The sequence below is a fragment of the Canis lupus genome, chromosome 37, assembly GCF_011100685.1.
Source record: "Canis lupus familiaris isolate Mischka breed German Shepherd chromosome 37, alternate assembly UU_Cfam_GSD_1.0, whole genome shotgun sequence".
Classification (NCBI taxonomy): domain Eukaryota; kingdom Metazoa; phylum Chordata; class Mammalia; order Carnivora; family Canidae; genus Canis; species Canis lupus.
In genome coordinates this window covers 17,173,852-17,194,429 of record NC_049258.1, presented here as the reverse complement: position 1 = coordinate 17,194,429, position 20,578 = coordinate 17,173,852, and the positions used below count along the sequence as shown (strand labels likewise).

At 37.1% G+C, this 20,578-nt stretch overlaps 1 protein-coding gene across 12 annotated transcripts in view; it reads right to left on the bottom strand.

Annotated features, from left to right (window-relative positions):
- Positions 1–5,865, bottom strand: part of MAP2 (microtubule associated protein 2) — a 291,178-nt gene extending 285,313 nt beyond the window's left edge. For 6 of the 12 annotated variants that reach the window (XM_038585596.1, XM_038585598.1, XM_038585604.1 and 3 more), the window contains exon 1: positions 5,721–5,865. The gene's annotated coding sequence lies outside the window, so the exon portion shown is untranslated. The remainder of the gene's footprint in view (positions 1–5,720) is intronic. The other 6 variants (XM_038585603.1, XM_038585605.1, XM_038585607.1 and 3 more) reach the window with 4 other exon arrangements.
- Between the last annotated feature and the right edge of the window lie 14,713 nt (positions 5,866–20,578).

The following is a 20,578-nucleotide window of genomic DNA, read 5'->3' as shown; positions in this document are numbered from 1 at the left end:
CTTTGTCCTGGCTTGATAGCTCATTTCTTTTTATCACTGAATAATATTTCATTGTATGAATGTACCAGTTTACCTACTCACCTATTGAAGACATCTTGATTGCTTCTAATTTTTGACAATCATGACTAAAGCTGCTATAAACATTCAAGTTCAGGTTTTTGTGCTGACATATGTTTTCAGCTCATTTAAGTAAATATCTAGGAGCACAGTTGCTGAATTGTATAGTAGACTGTTTAGCCTTGTAAGAGGCTGCCAAACTGTCTTCCAAAGTAGTTGTACTTTTCCACCAATAATGAACAAAAATTCCCGTTGCTCCACATCCTCAACAGTATTTGGTGTTGTCAGTGCTTTAGATTTTAGACTTCCTGATAGTTCTGCCTCATTGATACATATGTTTGCAATTCTATCAGTGAACCCTGCCTCCTGGTTAGAGTAATCAAACTGTAAACTCTGAGGCTTTTTTTTTTTTTTTTGAAGGAAAACACCAACTGGGAACTAGTAAATCTACCACCCCCAGGAAAAGCGGTAACTACTGAAACAATATAAATTGCCTGGTACTGGGGGGTATAAAGAAAAAAGGAGAAGCTATCTAAAAACAACACCAAGTGGATATTGTGGCCTGCCCATCGTGCTTCTAATAGCCTGGTATGCAGTAAAAAAGCCTCATGACTCATGGTGGATGACCATGGACTACCAAGAATTGAATAAAGTAGTACCTCCCCCTGACCCACCCAGCTATGTGGCTGTTCCCTATATTGCCATTATCTTATATACCTTGGCCCTGGTCCCAGGAAGGTAACATGCTGTACTGGACTTAGCAAGTGATTTTTTTCAGTATAAATTTGGCTGCTAAGTCAGAAGACGATTTTGCCTTCATAAGTGAGGGGCAACAATGGACCTTTCAAGTATTTCCATAAGGCTACTTGCACAGCCCCACAAGACGTCATGAGATGCTATCCAAAGATCTGTCCTTGTCGTCCTTCCCCGAATCAGTAAAATGAGTCCATTACATTGATGACATAATGTTTTCATGTAAAGACTTGCCTCTGCTGCAAGACATTCTGCAGACTTTTCTGGAACATCTGTGAGGGAGAGGATGGGCAGTGAACCCACACAATTTTAAGATCCAGGGACTGCCGTAAAATTGTGGGAAGTCCTTTGGTTGAGTAGAGACACATGTTGTCTCAGACACTATGATTATTAAGGTGCAAGCCTATCCCTGAGGACATGAGAGAAGTACAAGAGTTTGTATGGATTTGGGGATTTTGAAGGACCTGGCACAGTGTCTCCATCTCCTATGCCATCTGACAAATAAAGGATACATGTGAGACTGGGAATCAGTGTAACAAACTGCCTTTGAGAAAGCAAAAATACTAGTGAAAGAGATTGGAGTTCTGGGCTCCCATCTGAGTTAGATATGTCCATGACTCTAGAAGGTATAGGTTGGACACTGTGGCAGAGACAACAGAAGGAGAGAATACCCCTAGGATTTTGGACACAGCTGTGGAAGGTACAGAAACCTGATATACCTCCAAAAGCAATAGCTTCCAGCAGGGCATATAGCACTCTCCAGGTAGAGCCTCTCATGAAGGAACAACATGTCATGGTAAGAGCTTCCCTTCTTATCAAGGGGTGGGTTAGAAATCTGTTCCATCCACCCACTTCTGCTGTAGTTCAAACTCCCACTTTAACCAAGACCTACTTATAGCAGAGGAGCACTCTACTATCAGCTCACTCTCTCTAGAAATACAGTACTATTAGGCACCATAGAGTATGTAGAGCTTCTAAATACCTCTGCCCCATTCCTATGGTGGCCTTTTTGGCCAATATAGAGGGAGTGGAGAAAATTCTCTCTGATGCACAGAAAGAGATTGGTCTGGTCGGGGCAACCCATCCACACAAACTGCAGCCCAATACTGACACCATCTGGGTGGAAATAGGAACAAACCACAGCAGCTACTGGGATGAACTCCCAGTGGTTTGGCTGGTTCATTCATGAACCCTGACCATTAACCCTTTACACTGACAGCTGGGCTGTTTTAAAAGGGTGGATGATTATGAATAAGACTTTCTGGGGTCAAGATATGTGGAAAGAGGGCAGCCTGGGTGGCTCAGTGGCTTAGCGCCGCCTTCAGCCCAGGGCATGATCCTGGAGACCCAGGATCAAGTCCCACATCGGGCTCCCTGCATGGAGCCTGCTTCTCCCTCTGCCTGTGTCTCTGCCTCTCTCTTTCTCTCTGTGTCTCTCATGAATAAATAAATAAAATCTTAAAAAAAAAAGATATGCGGAAAGACATTTGTGTTCGCCTGCAAGAGTCTGAGGCAATCCTCACGGTCTTCTATGTCCCAGCTCATAAGGTGTGTGTTGACACCCCTTGACCATCAGGAAGCTGAAGCCCTAGCTTGGGTACAAGCCCTAGCAATGGATGCTTCAGTAGATGCAGCAGATTGAGTGCTAAAAAGAGCAACCACCATAGCACCCAGTAGGGGTGATGCATGCCAAGGATACAGGATTGAAATACAATGACTTGGTTAATACAGTAACAGCATGTTCTGTGTGTTCTAGACAACATCAAGGTAACTGCCAAAGTAATCTTGAACCATCCACTGGAGTTCCCAACCAGTAAGGGATTGGCAAATTATTGATACTGTCTCCTTTCCTCTGAGTGAGGATTCTAAGTATGCCTTGGCTTGTGTGGAAACACTTGGTCTGGCCTAACCCAAGCTTACCCTTGTTGCTGCACAAACCAGGCTGCCCACCATTAGGGTATTTGAGGAGCTAAGGATCACGTATAGATGTCATCATTGAATAGACAGTGATGGGGGGAGGTCACTTTCAAAGGTTATGATGAGTAAGATTGGGCAAAAGAACATAACATTGAATGGAGGTTCTATTTTCCTATAACATACAAGCAGCAGGCAGGGTTAGTCGAAAGGAAGAATGGAATGTTTTAAAGCAGCAGACTGAATTACTAACAGGTAAAACCACCTTGGCTAGGTGGTACTTTCTCAGGTTTTAATACATTTGAGTCATCAACTAGTAGGCCCTGTTGCTCTGTATGTCAGACTGGGAACACCTGCCAAAATGCCCAATACTGTAAACAATGTAGAAATTTTGGGAAATAGCCATTGTTCTGATTCTCATTGGGGTAATGCTGCTGAGAACACCAAGCTCCATCACACCTGGGAAAGGCATCATTGACTAGAATTTGCAATGGGACATCTCTCCTGGATGGGGAGTTACTTTGCACCACTGGTTAAGAGGGAACTACTCATTCTCCACTGGGATCCCGTTTTCCTGCTGCATATTGGACCTGTTGAAACACACCATATCTGGAATGGAAAATGTACCAGTGAAAGAGGGAAGGAGGTGGGGTCCTGGTCTGGTATATGCCATCTGGTACATTTCCTCACACTGGACAGTGCTGCTTCCCTTGACCAACAGGTCAAATTCCTAAAGCTGTAACACATTCACATCTAAGGACCAGGCCACAAGTTTAATTCTTATGGAAGGGCAAGACCCTCCCATAGAAGTTCCTACTAAATATCCATCTTTTCAACCTTAGACATCTGCTGTTCCTGTGGTGCCCAGTCATGAGATGGGTACCTGATGAAAATGCCTTTCTACAATGCCCCCCCCCCAATATGCCTGGCTAAGAAATGAATCCAATTATTGGATATGTAGGCACTGGCCCTTTCTAGCTTGTCATGGTTGCCATGGTGGGTATCACTACTCCAGGGAAGGGGTTGGAAGCACTACAACCGTACATTAAGGAAGAGCAAACTAGGACTAATATTCTTAATTCACCTGATACTGACTTAGAAACCTGTGGCACACACTATCAATAACCCTGGGCATGGGGATTCCTCTTCTATCAAGCTACACAGGCAGCCCGTCAAACTGCTGACTGGAAGGATCCTAAAAATATCACTATCAAGGCTATGAGTGGCTACGCTCAGATTTAGGATGGGTTCCTGTGGCTCAACTCAGTTTATGCAGATTTGAGCACAGATGCACCCTTATTCCAGGTTGGGAACAGAAAAATGTCAAACAGAACCAAACTAATTTGACCAAGAATATGGGATGGATATTACTGGAAATGTGTAGCCATTCTGTTATATGAAGGATAGCAATAGTTTGGCACTAACTAGTCATGCCACTCAGGTGCGTACTGGGAAGCCCTGAATGAATCCCAATGGTTGTGAGATAGAAATCTTTGTGGCTTCTACCTGTGTAGTCTGTGTGGTTGGGCTGCTGTACCCCAGGTTTTCTCCGAACATATAGGGAAGAATCTGCCCCTTGGTAAGAAAACTTGCCAAACTCCCTCTTCTCAAGGGTAGATGGGCACAGTCTGTCTTCTTTCTACTGGTATGATCATTTGGCCGCTTTTTCCCTCTCCTCTGGCCTGGAGGATATTATAGCACATAGAAAAAAAAAATGTCCCTACTAAATTCAGCCAATAACCTTAAATGACAGCCTTCAAATTTTGTCTTTGCTGAACACCTAAGTGACTCTAACAAGAAAAGCTGTCCTCCAGAATAGAATGGCCTTTATTACTGCTTTGCAAGAAGACACCTGCGCCATTATCCAGACAGAAGGTTGTACATTCCTACCTGATGAGTCTACTAGTGTATCATCTTTATTAAATCACACGAGGATACAAGTGAATACTCTGAGTGATCCCCCCCCCCTCCACACACCCTAGGGGACTTAATAAATTAGTGGTTTGGATCATGTGGCTCTCAGTAGAAAAAAAAAATTGTTACTTAAATTTCATTATCTTAATCTGTGGTTTTTTCCTGCATGTGTCTATACCATTGCTGTCATATCTGCCTCCAATGCCAGATAGAGTCAAATGAATCACCTCTGTGCTAGTGACACCCCTTGCTTACCGCTCAGGGTATGCTACACACAAATGAGATATTTAAGACTGTAGGCGATGGGCACCAGAGAGGTGCAGGGTTAGAAGAGGTCATCGAGAGGATGTGACCATGGGTAGACCTGTGAGCTGGTTTGGGCCTATCAGCAGCTTCTTACCTCCTCTCCTGTCCTTTGAATGAACATTCTGCTCACCATTCCCACAGTGGGAGCAGTTTTCAAGGATGTATCTGTGAGAGAACAAAGTGTTGCCAAGGACATCTGAACCCAGGTAAGGCCTCTTAGAAACATTTTTCCTGGCAGGCGAGCACAGAAATCTATTCATTTTGTGGCTGTCCACAACAAGCCTCGAATGTAAGTCCCCTTGCTTATTAATCTTTCCACCTACCAACCTGAAGAAAGAAGAATCTTTTCTTCTTTCTTTTCTTCTTTCTTCCTTGCCCTCCTTTACAGGGGACCAGTTTCAGATTTCACCCGGTGTGCTCCTGAGCTTCCCAAGTGATCTAATAATCCCACCTTCCGTAAAGGCTTTGTGCACAGGTATTATAAAGAATTCTCAGAACTCAATAATATGAAGATACACAACCCATCTCAGCTCTCCACCAAAAGACTAAATATTTGAGTAGATGCCTTTACCACAGAATATATAGGAGTGGCTACTAAGAACATGGAAAGATGCCACATATAGCCTAGAAAGAATATAATTACAAAGACCGACAATACTGAGTGTCAGTGTGGATGTGAAGACATTGGAATTCTCCTACCTTGATGGTAATAGAATAAAGCTCGACACTTACTTGGGAAAACTATCAGTTTCTTAAAAATGTACATGTGCACTTACATATACCTAGGTGCTCCACTCTCAGTTCTCTGCCCAAGAAAAAGGAAACGTATGTCCACGCCAAGATGTTCATCTTCATGTTCAGAGCAGCATAATTCATGCCAGCTGAAAACTAGAAGCCACCCTTATGTCACAGAACTCATGAGCAGATAATAGAGTTCTGGGCTAGAATGCTACCACACAATGATGGGACCGGGTGCTGATATGTGCAACAAGCAGGACGAACCTCAAAGACATTTGTCTAAATTCAAGAAGCCAGACACAAAAGATTACTTATTGTATGATTTCATCCGTGTGAAATTTTAGAAAAGCCAAAACAACCAAAATAGAGAGTAGACGGCTGGTTGCCTGAGGTGAAGAGTGGGAACAGTTGACTACAAACCAGCACAAGGGAATTTTTTCTTGTGGTGTTTTTATTGTTCCCAAACTGGATGGCTATAGGTGCCTAACTGTGTAAGCCTACTAATACTCAGCACACTGTACGCTTACAAGGAATGACTTTTATAGTGTCAATTATCTCCATAAATCCATTAGAGAAAAAATGTGCAGAGTTAGGTGGAGTGTTTTATAAGTGTCGATTATGACAACTTGCCCATTGTTGTTTCTATCAATATCCCTGCAGATTTTTTTTTCATTTGATCTTTAAGTAGGAACAAGGGTATTGAAATAGCCAACTATATAATTGTAGATTTGTCTATTTCTTCTTCCAGTTCTGTTAGATTTTCTGTCATGTATTTTGAAGCTCTGAAATAGTATATATGCATGTATAAGGATTATTACATGTTTTCTTTTTTTTTAATTTTTTTTGTTTGTTTATGATAGTCACAGAGAGAGAGAGAGAGGCAGAGACAAAGGCAGAGGGAGAAGCAGGCTCCATGCACTGGGAGCCCGATGTGGGATTCGATCCCGGGTCTCCAGGATCGCGCCAAACCGCTGCACCACCCAGGGATCCCTATTACATGTTTTCTTGATGAAGTATTTCATGTATCATAATCAATGTTTCTCCTTTCCTGGTAATATTGTTTCTGCAAAGCCCACTTTGTTTGACATTAATATAATCACACCAGACTTCTTTTGGTTAAGACTTAACATAGTACATCTTTCCCTGGCTCTACTTTTAAAATTGAGATATAATTCAGATGCTAAGGAAGATTCAGCCTTCTGAAAAGTACAGTTCTGTGGGTTTTAGCATATTCACAAAGTTGTGCAAGCATCGCCACTAATTTCAGAAGTTTTTCCTCACCATAAAAAGAAACCGCCACACTGATAGTCTAATTCCGACTCTCACCTTCCTTAAGCCCCTAAGAATTATTAGTTTTATTTCTGTCCCTATGGACTGGCCAACTTTGGACATGTAATATAAATGGAACCATATACTGTGTAGCTTTTTGTGCCAGACGCTTTCTCTTAGCTTAATCCATGTATTAACACGGATTAACTTTTATGTTAACTTTTTAACATGTATTAACTTTTTATAACTTAATAATATTCCCTTGTAGGATATGCCACATTTTGTTCATCCACTGATAAACAGCTGAAGTAGGTTGTTTCCACTTCTTGGATGCTGTGAATTCTGCTGCTATGCACTTTTGTGTACACCTTTTTTTTTTATATGGGTATATGTTTTCAATTCTCTTGTGTTTATGTCTAGATCTTCTATACAGTCTAGAAATATATACATCTATAGTTATATATAACTGTATTTTTAATAATTTGAGTAACTGCTAAACTTTTTTTTTAAAGAAGCTGCACTATTTTGCATTCTTCATACCAACAATGTATGAAGCTTTCAGTTTTTCCACATATTTACCAAAACTTGGTATACCTTGTCTTTTTTTTTTTTAATTTTAGCTATTCTAGTGGGTGTGAAGAAGTATCTCATTGTGGTTTTGATTTGCACATCCCTAGTGACCAGGGATGATATTGAGCGTTGTTTCATGTGCTTCTTGCCCATTTATATATCTTATGTGGAAAATTATTTGTTCAAACTCTTTGCCCCTTTTGAAAATTGAGTTACATGTCTTTTATTGATGAGTTGAAAGTGTTCCTTACACATTGTGGATATTAATCCTTTATCAGGTATATGATTTGCAAATATTTTATGTGATTCTATGGCTTATCCTTTCACTTCCTTGACACTGTCCACTGAAACAGTTTTTAATTTTGATGAAGTCTGATATATCTATTTTTTATTTGGTTTATTGTATTTTTGGCATCATATGTAAGAAACTATTACCTAATCCAAGGCCATGACAATTTTTATCTTTTTTCTAAGAGTTTCATACTTTTAGTGTCTATGTTTGGTTGATTCATTTTCAGTTAATTTTTTTATATGTTGTGAGGTACAGGCTTAACTTTGTTTTTTTGCATATTGACAACCGGTTGTACCAGCACCATTTCCTAAAAAACATTCTTTCCTCACTGAATTGTCTTGTTATATTCTTTAGTAAATATGATGTTGGCTTTGGGTTTTTTTTTGGTTATTCTTGATTGGGCTGAGGAAGTTTCTATTAGCTCATTGAGTGCTTTTACCATAAAAAGACGTTGAATTTTATCAAATGTTTTTTCTGCATTAATTGGGATGATTGTATGTTTTTTGTTTTATTAAAATAATTTATCATATTGATTATATGTTGAACCAATATTGCATTCTTGAGGTTAATCACACTTGATCATGGTGTATAATCCTTATATATTATTGGATTTAAATCATTAGTTTGTTGAGGATTTTATTTATATATTTATATTTAAGGCTTTCTTGTGTCTTTTTTTTTTCTTGTGTCTTAATATAAAATGTCTCTCTTATGAAGAATGTATCTATTATATATTTGAAACAATGTTTCAAGTGCATCTTATTAATATCTGCATTTTTCCAATCCATTTACATTTAATATAATTATGGATAAGGTAAGACTTACATCTGTCATGATGTCATTTGTTTATATATATATATATTTAAGATTTCATTTATTTATTTGTTTGACAGAGAGAGCGTGAGAGAGAGCATAAGCAGAGGGGAGGCATAGAGGGAGAAGCAGACTCTCCACTGAACAGGGACCTTGATGTAGGGCTTGATTCCAGAACCCCGAGATCATGACCTGAGCCAAAGGCAGGCACTTAACTAAGTGAGCCACCCAGGTGCCCATGTTTGTATATATCTTAAGTCTTTTTTATTCCACTATTGTTCCATCACTGACTTTGATAATTAGGTATTTTATATTGTACCATTTTTTCATTCTTATTTCTTTTACTCTATTTTTCTATAATTTTTCTAGTGGTTGTTTTTGAGATTATAATCAACATCTTGACTTATAGGAATATAGTATGGATTAATTCCTACTTAATTTTAACAGTGTAAAAAATCTTTGTTTCTGTACAGCACCATTTCCTCACCTGTTGTTTATCCTACTAGTGCCATACAAATTATACCTGTGTGCTCATCAACATTGAATTATAAGTATTGCTTTTGAAGTTCTTCTAACTCAGAAAAGAGGACAAATGTGTTGTGTTGTAGTATTCTCGTAGTTAGGTCGAGTTAGGTAGGTGACAAATTTTCTCCGATTTTATTGTCTTGAAATATTTTATTTTGTCTTTCTTTGTAAGTGATATTTTCACAGATAATACAATTTTTAATTAACAGGTTTTTTTTTTTTACTTCATCACTTTAATTATATATTTCCATTACCCTCTGGCTTGCACATTTTATGAGAAGACTGAAGTCATTTTTCCCCCTGTATGTAATGTGTAGCTTTTTATGGCTGCTTTCATAAATTTTCTTTATCATTTGTTTAGTTATGATGTTCCTTAGTAAGTGGTTTGTGTGTTTGTGTATTGTGTGATATTTATCCTCCTTAGTGGTTTATGAGCTTCCTAAATCCTTGGGTTTATAATCGTCATTAAATTTCAAACATTCGGGGTGCCTGGGCAGCTCAACCGGTTAAGCATCTGTCTTTGGCTGAGGTCATGATTCCGAAATTCCAGGGTCAAACCTCCAGCTGGGCTGTCTGCTGAGCAGGGAGTCTGCTTCTCCCTTTGCCCTCCCCATGCTTGTGCTCTCTCTCTTGCTCATTCTCTCTCTTAAATAAATAAATACAATTCTTAAAAAATAAAACATAATAAATTTCAAAAATTCTTGACCAGTATTTCTTTAGTAATTTATTAGTGTTTGCATGGTATATAAATATTAAAATACATGGATATTTAAGTGTTTAATCTTGTTTCATATGGCACTGAGATTGTTAATTTCTCTTTTTATATGTGTGTGCTTCTGTCTAAAAATAATCTTTGTCTCTTTAGATTCATTAATCTTGTCCCTATGTCATTTAATCTGCATTGTATCTCAGATATACTTAAGTATATCTAGAAGTTCCATTGTTTTTGATTCTTCTATTTTTCTCTTCATTGTGCTCCTGTTTTTCTTCAAGTACTTGAACATTAACATTTGTACCTTTTTAAGATCCTTTCATTCCTATTTCTGCCATTTGTGTTATTTCTGATTCTTTTACTTTTGAATGATATTTCTCTTGGTTAACCTCATATTTTCCTGCTCATTAGCCTATCTAGTAACTTTCAGCTGGACACTGGACTATGTTCCAATATAAGCAGTTAAACTGAAATCTTCTCTAAATACTGCTTTACTCTTCAGAGTGTAGGGATAGAGGGAACATTCCTCGACATCTTAAAAGCCATCTATGAAAAGCCCACAGCAAATATCATTCTCAATGGGGAAGCACTGGGAGCCTTTCCCCTAAAATCAGGAACAAGACAGGGATGTCCACTCTCACCACTGCTATTCAACATAGTTCTGGAAGTCCTAGCCTCAGCAATCAGACAACAAAAAGACATTAAAGGCATTCAAATTGGCAAAGAAGAAGTCAAACTCTCCCTCTTCGCCGATGACATGATACTCTACATAGAAAACCCAAAAGTCTCCACCCCAAGATTGCTAGAACTCATACAGCAATTCGGTAGCGTGGCAGGATACAAAATCAATACCCAGAAATCAGTGGCATTTCTATACACGAACAATGAGACTGAAGAAAGAGAAATTAAGGAGTCAATCCCATTTACAATTGCACCCAAAAGCATAAGATACCTAGGAATAAACCTAACCAAAGATGTAAAGGATCTATACCCTCAAAACTATAGAACACTTCTGAAAGAAATTGAGGAAGACACAAAGAGATGGAAAAATATTCCATGCTCATGGATTGGCAGAATTAATATTGTGAAAATGTCAATGTTACCCAGGGCAATATACACGTTTAATGCAATCCCTATCAAAATACCATGGACTTTCTTCAGAGAGTTAGAACAAATTATTTTAAGATTTGTGTGGAATCAGAAAAGACCCCGAATAGCCAGGGGAATTTTAAAAAAGAAAACCATATCTGGGGGCATCACAATGCCAGATTTCAGGTTGTACTACAAAGCTGTGGTCATCAAGACAGTGTGGTACTGGCACAAAAACAGACACATAGATCAGGGGAACAGAATAGAGAACCCAGAAGTGGACCCTGAACTTTATGGTCAACTAATATTCGATAAAGGAGGAAAGACTATCCATTGGAAGAAAGACAGTCTCTTCAATAAATGGTGCTGGGAAAATTGGACATCCACATGCAGAAGAATGAAACTAGACCACTCTCTTGCACCATACACAAAGATAAACTCAAAATGGATGAAAGATCTAAATGTGAGACAAGATTCCATCAAAATCCTAGAGAAGAACACAGGCAACACCCTTTTTGAACTCGGCCACAGTAACTTCTTGCAAGATACATCCACGAAGGCAAACGAAACAAAAGCAAAAATGAACTATTGGGACTTCATCAAGATAAGAAGCTTTTGCACAGCAAAGGATACAGTCAACAAAACTAAAAGACAACCTACAGAATGGGAGAAGATATTTGCAAATGACATATCAGATAAAGGGCTAGTTTCCAAGATCTATAAAGAACTTATTAAACTCAACACCAAAGAAACAAACAATCCAATCATGAAATGGTCAAAAGACATGAACAGAAATCTCACAGAGGAAGACATAGACATGGCCAACATGCATATGAGAAAATGCTCTGCATCACTTGCCATCAGGGAAATACAAATCAAAACCACAATGAGATCCCACCTCACACCGGTGAGAATGGGGCAAATTAACAAGGCAGGAAACAACAAATGTTGGAGGGGATGCGGAGAAAAGGGAACCCTCTTACACTGTTGGTGGGAATGTGAACTGGTGCAGCCACTCTGGAAAACTGTGTGGAGGTTCCTCAAACAGTTAAAAATATACCTGCCCTACGACCCAGCAATTGCACTATTGGGGATTTACCCCAAAGATACAGATGCAGTGAAACGCCGGGACACCTGCACCCCGATGTTTATAGCAGCAATGTCCACAATAGCCAAACTGTGGAAGGAGCCTCGGTGTCCAACGAAAGATGAATGGATAAAGAAGATGTGGTTTATGTATACAATGGAATATTCCTCAGCCATTAGAAACGACAAATACCCACCATTTGCTTCAACGTGGATGGAACTGGAGGGTATTATGCTGAGTGAAGTAAGTCAGTCGGAGAAGGACAAACATTATATGTTCTCATTCATTTGGGGAATATAAATAATAGTGAAAGGGAATATAAGGGAAGGGAGAAGAAATGTGTGGGAAATATCAGAAAGGGAGACAGAACATAAAGACTCCTAACTCTGGGAAACGAACTAGGGGTGGTAGAAGGGGAGGAGGGCGGGGAGTGGGAGTGAATGGGTGACGGGCACTGGGGGTTATTCTGTATGTTAGTAAATTGAACACCAATAAAAAATTAAAAAAAAATACTGCTTTAGTTGCACTCCACCAATTTTATGCTGTATTTTTAAGAAGATTTTATTTATTTATGGAGAAAAAGTGACAGTGAGAAGTGGGGGGTGCTGAGAGAGAGGGAGAGAGAGAACTAGAAGCAGATTCCTTGCCAAGTGCAGAGCTGGATGAGGGGCTTAATTTCAGGATCGAGAGATCATGACCTGAGCCCAAATCAAGAGTCAGGTGCTTAAGCAACTGAACTACCCAGGTGCCCCTTACGTTGTATTTTTATTATGTGTTAAATTCAAAATATTTCTAATTTCTCTTGTGATTGCAATAATGTTCAGATTCAAAATATTGTTATTTAATATCTTAGATATCTTATTTTTATTTACTTCTAATTTATTTCCAATGTGGCCAGAGAACATACTCTGAATGACATGCTTTAGGTAGTCCATCTGCTGCACAAGGTCATAAGGCATTTTTCCATGTTAATTTCCCAAAGCTCTTTTATTCTTAAATTTTTATTTGTTTTTAAGTAATCTAAAACAAAGGGTGGAACTGGACTCACGTTTCTCAGATCAAGGGCTACATGGTCTCCCAACTGAGTCAGCCAGGATCTCCTCTAGAAGCTTTTTGATTAGGTTTTACATTTAGATGTACAGTACACCTGAAAGTAATGTTTGATGGTATTATATAAAAGTTTTCTTTTTTTAAAGATGTATTGATTTATTTTTAAAGAAAATGATAGAGGGGTGGAAGAGGGGAGAGGGAGAGTGAGCAGCTCTGCACTTAGTGCAGAGCTGGACAGGGGGCTCAAACTCACGACTTGAAGATCACAACCCGAACCAAAACCAAGAGTTGGATGCTCAGGCAACTGGGCCACCCAGGCTCCCCATTTCTTTTTATTAGTCATAAATTTCCTATTCACCTAACCCCATCGTTGAAAACACTCTCCAATGATCTGTCTCTTTCATCATAATTCAGGCCTCTAATATGTATGATTTTGTATCTGTAATTTCTATTTTGTGCTCTTGGTCTATTTGTCTATTCTTATGACAATAGTACACTATATTAAGTAAGTAATAAATAAGTTGTGATAACTGTTAAGGTATGTACTCCATACAGTTTCTTCTTTAAGATTATATCTTCTACTTTTGAACATATACATATTCACCTAAAATTTGGAGTTAGTATACTAAGTTATGTGTTACATTGAGTCTATAGGTTGCTTTAGGAAAAATCAACAACTTCAATTAGATCTTATTTAATACATCTCAATAATTTTGTATCCTGTAGCAGTAATTTTTATGCTTAGCAGTATTGCATATTTTGCATGAGGTAATTTGTAGATATTGAGATTTTCCTCTCATAAATGATATCACTTAAAAAGTATTTTCCTAATTTTTTTATTGTTGACATATAAAAATATAATTCATTTTTATACGGACCTTGCATCCAAACGGATAATATATAAAACTTCAAATTTTAATTCTAATAATTTTTTTTAGAATTTTGCATTCACTATCATTTTATCTTTCTTCCTAATCCTTAAAATTTTACTTCTTTTGCTTGGCTTTTTTTTAAACCAGACCTCCAGAATGCTATTAAATATTAGTCATGATATTGCATACTTTTGTCTCATTCCTGATCCTAGATAGAATACTTCTGACATTTTACCATTAAGTATGATACTTATATAGTTTTTGTTTGTATTCATTCTTCATCAGATTAAAGATGACCCCTTACAGGAGTATTTTGCAAATAATTTTTAAAATTATGGCATAGAATAGGTATTGAAATTTACCAAATGCATTTTATATATTTGAATTAGTTTTCTCCGACTGCCATAACAAATTGCCTCATATTTAATAGCTTAAAACAACGCAGATTTATTATCTTACAATTTTGTAGGTGAAAAGTCTGGCATGTGTTGACAGGGTTAAAATCAAAGTGTCAGTGGGCCTGCCTTCATTACTGGAGTATATAAGGGAGAATCAGTATTCTTACTCATTCCAGTTGTTGACAGAATTTAGTTCCTTGTGGTTATAGAATCAAGGTCCCTATTTTCTTGTTGGTTGTATGCTGAGGTCCATTTGTAGCTTCTAGATGCTACTGCATTTTTTGGCCTCCTTCCTCAATCTTTAAAGCCAATATGGCTTTATCAGTCTTTCTCACACTGCATGTTTCTGACCACAGCTGGGAAAGGTTCTTCACCTTTAAGGATTCTGTTATTAGGAGAGATTCACTCAGGTATTCCAGGTTAATCTCTCCAACTCAAAGTCCATAACCTTAATCACTACAAAATGATTTTATAATATACAGAAGCATTCACAGGTTTTGGAGACTAGATGTGGACATCTCTGTGGGGAGGAAATGTTATTCTATCTGCCATAACATCTATTGAGATAATTCTATAATTTTTCTTTTTTTGCCATGTTAATATGGTGAGGAGATTTGATTTTTAAATGTGATCCCAGTCTTGAGTTCTTGGAATAAGTTCAACTGTGTTATGATGTATAATCCCTTTGTTGCTGGATGTGATTTGCAAATTATTTATGTTCATGGTTCATGTTCTTTGTTGTAAATCTATGCTTAAAAAGGAATTGATCTAAAAATTTTCTTTATTGCAATATTCTTACCAAGTGCTAGTATCAAGTTTATTTGGTACTATAAGATTAATTTAGAAATTTTCCTTTTTTCCCCATATCTGGATGAATTGGCATAGATTTGGTATTCTTACTTTCAAAAATGGCTAGAACCATTTGTCAATGATGCCATCCAGACCTGGTGCTTTCTTTGTGGGAAGTTGTTCAATTAAAAGTTAAATTTATTTGACAAATGTATTTAGATTTTTACTTCTATTTAGGTGTGTTTTAATGTGCTGTGTTTTTCCAGATTATCGTCTTGCTCTTCCAATTTCCAAATTTATTCGTATTAAGCTATTTATGATATCCTTATTATATATCTGTAAATCTATTCATAATATTGGTAATTTGTACCTTTTATATTTCTTTTTCATCAGCTTTGCCAAGCTTCTATAATTTCTTAAGTCATTTTGAAAAGCCAACTTTTGTCCTTGTTGAAATAGAAAATAATTGTTTTCTATTAGATCAGTTTTTCTATTATCTTTCTTTTTCTTTATTCTGTATTACTTTCTTTGAGATTTGTACGGTGTTCTTTTTCTAGCTTCTTCATATAAAAGGTGAAATTCTTTCTAATATATGCATTTAAGGCAATAACTTTCAAAACACAGTTTTAGCTGCATGTCATAAATATATGTCATATTTTAATTATTGTTCAGCCAAACTCCTTTTCTATCTTCCATTGTGATTTCCTTCTTGACTTGTGGTTATTTAGTAGAATATAATTTCATATCCAAACACTTTAGAATTTTTTTACATTAGCTTTTTGTTATTTATCTCTAGCTTAAAAAAATATTTCTCTGCTGTGGTCAAAGACCACATCCTTTAATGACCTGATTTCTGGTTAATTTTGCTAAATTACCCATTTGCACTTAAAAATAACATGTAATTTGCAGTTGTTCAAATTATTATTTTACATATGTATCTACTAGGTTAATTTTTGTCTTTAAATCTAGTGTTTCATACTGATTTTTTGTTGGCCTGTTGTATTAGTTTCTGAGGGCTCCTCAGAAATATCCCACTGTGATGATCTAATCTTCTTTTAATTCTACCAATTTTTGCTTCACATCTTGAAAGCTATGCTAAACACATTCAAAATGATCGTATTAGTCTTGGTTCATTGTTTTATGATATGACATATTATTCTTCTTTGTGGTAATGTCCTAGAGCCTACTTTGTCTCATATTCATACATTACCATCAATGTTCTTTTGGCTACTATTCACATGACATGTCTTTTTCTATCCTCTTTCCTTTAGTCTTTTTATGTTAAGTCATGAATAACTTGTATTAACACTGAGTTGAGTTTTGTTCTTTTTCCAGTGTGACAATTTTGGTCTGTTTTGTCTCTTTCCATTTACTGTAATTCATTTACTTGGAGGCTTAAATTTACCATCTTACTATTTGTTTTTTATTTGTGCACATTGCCTTATGTTCCTTTTTGTTTTTTCTTCCCTTTATCTGGATTAAGCAGTTATTTTTATTTCATATTACCTCCAATAGATTGTTGTCCGTTGTCCATACATCCTTTTCCTGAGCTTTTTGCGGTTATGTTAGTGATTACAACATGCATGTAACCTTTTACCACTTCTTGGTAATGCAAGAAACTTAGAGTACTTTAATTCTGCTTATATCCCCTCTTGACTCATAGGAAATTTTTATGTATCTTATTATACTGGATATATTAAGTGCCAAAAACCTTATTATTGCTGTTGTTTTATGTCAGCAATATTCATTTGGAGCAAGTTTCATGCAGATACATGTTTTTATTTTGTCCAGATCTTCACATTTTTCTTGGAGAGGGAATCAGTCTACAATAAACTATTCTACAACTACTAGAAGCTGAAATCCCTAACATCCTCTTTTCATTATCCAATCTTTAGCTTTCCTATGGAGAACAAGGTCACTTCTGTCTGGATTACCTTGCACTAGACAAAAACCACTCACAACACTTTAGACAGAAGAGGATTCAGTACAGTAAATAAGATACTAACAGATTTCTAGAACAGATTGAGTATGGGGCTGAGGCCTGGCCTTGCAATGGGAAAATCCTTTTTGGGTTGGCCAGTCAGGAGATCTCTGACCTCTCTTACAACCAGAGAGCTGCAAATCCTGGAGCTGCTATTGTCAGTAATGAGCAGAAGAGCAATGCCCTAAATGAGATCCAATTATCAGAAAGCCACTCCTGCTCATGCCACAACTGCCTCTTGACAATCATTCAGCTGGTGATAAGCACAGAAAAATCTGGTGTCACCTCAAATACACTATTCAGCAGCAGCAGCAGCAGCAGCAACTGAATCACTATCCTTACTTCTTTCTAAATGGCAGTAAGTAGTGAACATAATTTCTGGAACCCTATCTGGAAGAGCATGGGGGATGTGTATGTTTTGGTTTTGGTTTTCCAGCCTCTGCAACATGCAATGGAAGGATGAAGTTGGAATAAATGCTGTGTGCCAGTTTATTATATCCAAATTGATTAAATTGTAATGTGTAAGCAAGTTGTTCTCCAAATATGAGTCATTATGATTTAGTTCTTTTAACACTTGGTACAACTCAGCATTCCAAAAGAAGCCATTTAATAATGAGAAATTGCTATAGAATTAATGAACCTTCCCTTGTGCAAAATAGCACTTTTCCCTGTTCTCTCTGAGTGATACTCTCTCACTGATCAAGGATATTTTGGCTGGATTTTCAACTTTGCAGGGCAATGTGCTAGTCAACATAAAATGAGAACAGTTACTCTTGTGAAGTGACAATGCTATGAAAATGTGTAGGATGCATATCATAGTACAGGATACTATAAACTCTAGCAGTTAAGAGACACAGGGTTGCGCCTCCACATCTTGCCAGGTGCTTAGAAACCAACTGTAATAACACCAATCAGCAGCACCATGGAGCTGCTCTTATTGTTGGAAAGGGAGTCAGAATTCTGTGTACAATTGTGCTGGAAAAGGCACAGGGTTGAACTGCTCCTGACACAGAAGTCAGTTTGCCCCAAGGCCAATGAGGATAATTCAGAGGTTTTGTATTTTTCCATCAACAAACAACAGTATTTTTGTACTGCATTTAACTAGCCCAGAGTTACGGTGATAGCTACAGAGCATGCTCAGACTTTGGACAATATTTATGAAGTTTCAACCCACCTCCAGTTCTGCAGAAAAAAGACTCAAGCACTGCAGCAGCTGCCTATTCATTTTCCTTTACAAAAGTAACATAATACTTGAAAGTAAAAGAAATGATAAGTACATTTTTTCTAACACATTATGGATCATTTATACTCTCTTCCTGACTTCCTGGATTCTCATGTCTTGCAAGCCCACCTAACAATCCACACACACTCCCCATTCAAAATACCAGGACACATTTAAATGATGACTTCATGCTCAAAGTAGCCAATATAATTAAGAAAAGCATTCCCAGTTTGAGTGTCATTTTTCAAAATTCATAATACTTGACAAGGTCAGAAGACAAGGTCTTCAAATATCTAGAGGCCAAATCATTCTGTAGTAAGTGTTGTAGCACTCTGAATAACTCTTTGTGTTTTAACTAACAAGATTGAGAGATGCGGAGATAAATGTAGTTTGACATAAAGTGAAGAATATCAGAAGCCTCCTGGTCACATATGCTGCCCGCACCAGCTTATTGCCATTTTATTGTGAAATTACTAGAAGAAAAGAGAAAAAAAAAAAAAAACCAACTGAGTAACTAAGCTATGTCCTAAAATAAATTGTACAATTAAAGATATATTATTTCTCAAAGCAAAAACATATAACACATTAGTTCCTTGAATAGTGAATCAACATATGTATATATTATTTGTTTTAATTTAGCTCTTTTCACAAGAAGAATTCAGAAAACCTATCAGCTTAAAAGCTCAAGGAGTTTATTTTGAATATAATTGAATACACTAACATTTTGTTTTACTATGGGGTATTTTTTTATTATTTAGATTAAATTAAAATGCAGGCTAACATATGAAACCTGGATCAACCTGCATTAAAATTTTATATTATATGCCTTATACTATTATTTATTACACAGTTCTTGGAACTTTATTCTTTAAAAAAAGGTATTCACAGAAAGTCAAAATTATATTCCTTTTTTTTAAATAACAAATTTATTTTTTATTGGTGTTCAATTTGCCAACATACAGAATAACACCCAGTGCTCATCCGGTCAACATTATATTCCTGATACTGCTCTAAATTGAACGAATTGAACTAATGAAAAAGATGATACTTTTTTAAAAAAAGATTTTATTTATTTATTCTTGAGAGACACACAGAGAGAGGCAGAGAGAAGCAGGCTCCATGAAGGGAGCCAGACGTGGGACTCCATCCCGGGTCTCCAGGATCATGCCCTGGACTGAAGGCGGCGCCAAACTGCTGAACCACCAGGGCTGCCCAAAGATGATGCTTTTAAAAAAATGAACAGTTTCATTGAAATATGCTTTTTTAAAGATGATGCTGGTTGAGTCCTTGAGTGGGGAGAAATTTGAAAATTAATCTCCAAAACAAGGCTAGGACATCCAACAGCAGATTCTTCTGTTAATAGGTTGATCTGTTGAAAGTCAGTTACTAAACTCTATCTTGGTTGACATAATTTAATCCAAGTTTGTCATAGTAAGAAATAAAGTGAACCTTGTATCTGCTACTTAGGGATAATGGTTGGAGAAAAAAAGGAACACCATTATTTTTCATTTTTAAAGCTTTGCTTATGGAAAAGAAAGAGAGAGAGAAAGAGAGAGAGAGAGTTGGGACCAACAGAGAAGGAGAGAAAAACTAAAGCAGACTCTGTGCTGAGTGCGAGCCCAACACAAGGCTGGATCTCATGACCATGAGATCACAACCTGAGTGGAAGCCAAGAGTCAGCTGCTTAACTGACTGTGCCACCCAGGCACCCTGGAACATCATTATTTTTATAATGAATTACATGTGGCTATTTTTGCAAGGAATGCTCCTTGTTTGTGAAGATCTTAAAGACAGAAGGGCTTGAACTTTTCACGAGGCATTTTGAGCACTAAGTTTAACAAAGAATACCAGGGCAGTTCCTAAAGATGGAAATAAACAAGCTATAATACTACCCTCGGTGTGAGACTACAATGGTATTTAGGGAAGAAGTGTGAAGTTTGCGATTGTCAAAGTGTGAACTGGATATCATTCTCAAAAAATTTCTTTCTCTAAAGATATTGATATCTTAATATAATTCTCTTTTTTGATCAACTGAGCTTCCACCTATCCCCTTAAAAGTTGGTTCCTGTCTTATGATTCTTTTAAAATTTTTTTATCATTTATTTATTTATGTATTTATTATTCATTTATTTGTTTCTTTTTCTTATGATTCTTTCTGAGCAACTCAAGTTGCTTACACTTGGAGCATCCACACCCTTGTATGCAAGCATGTAGGAGTTCTTTTAAA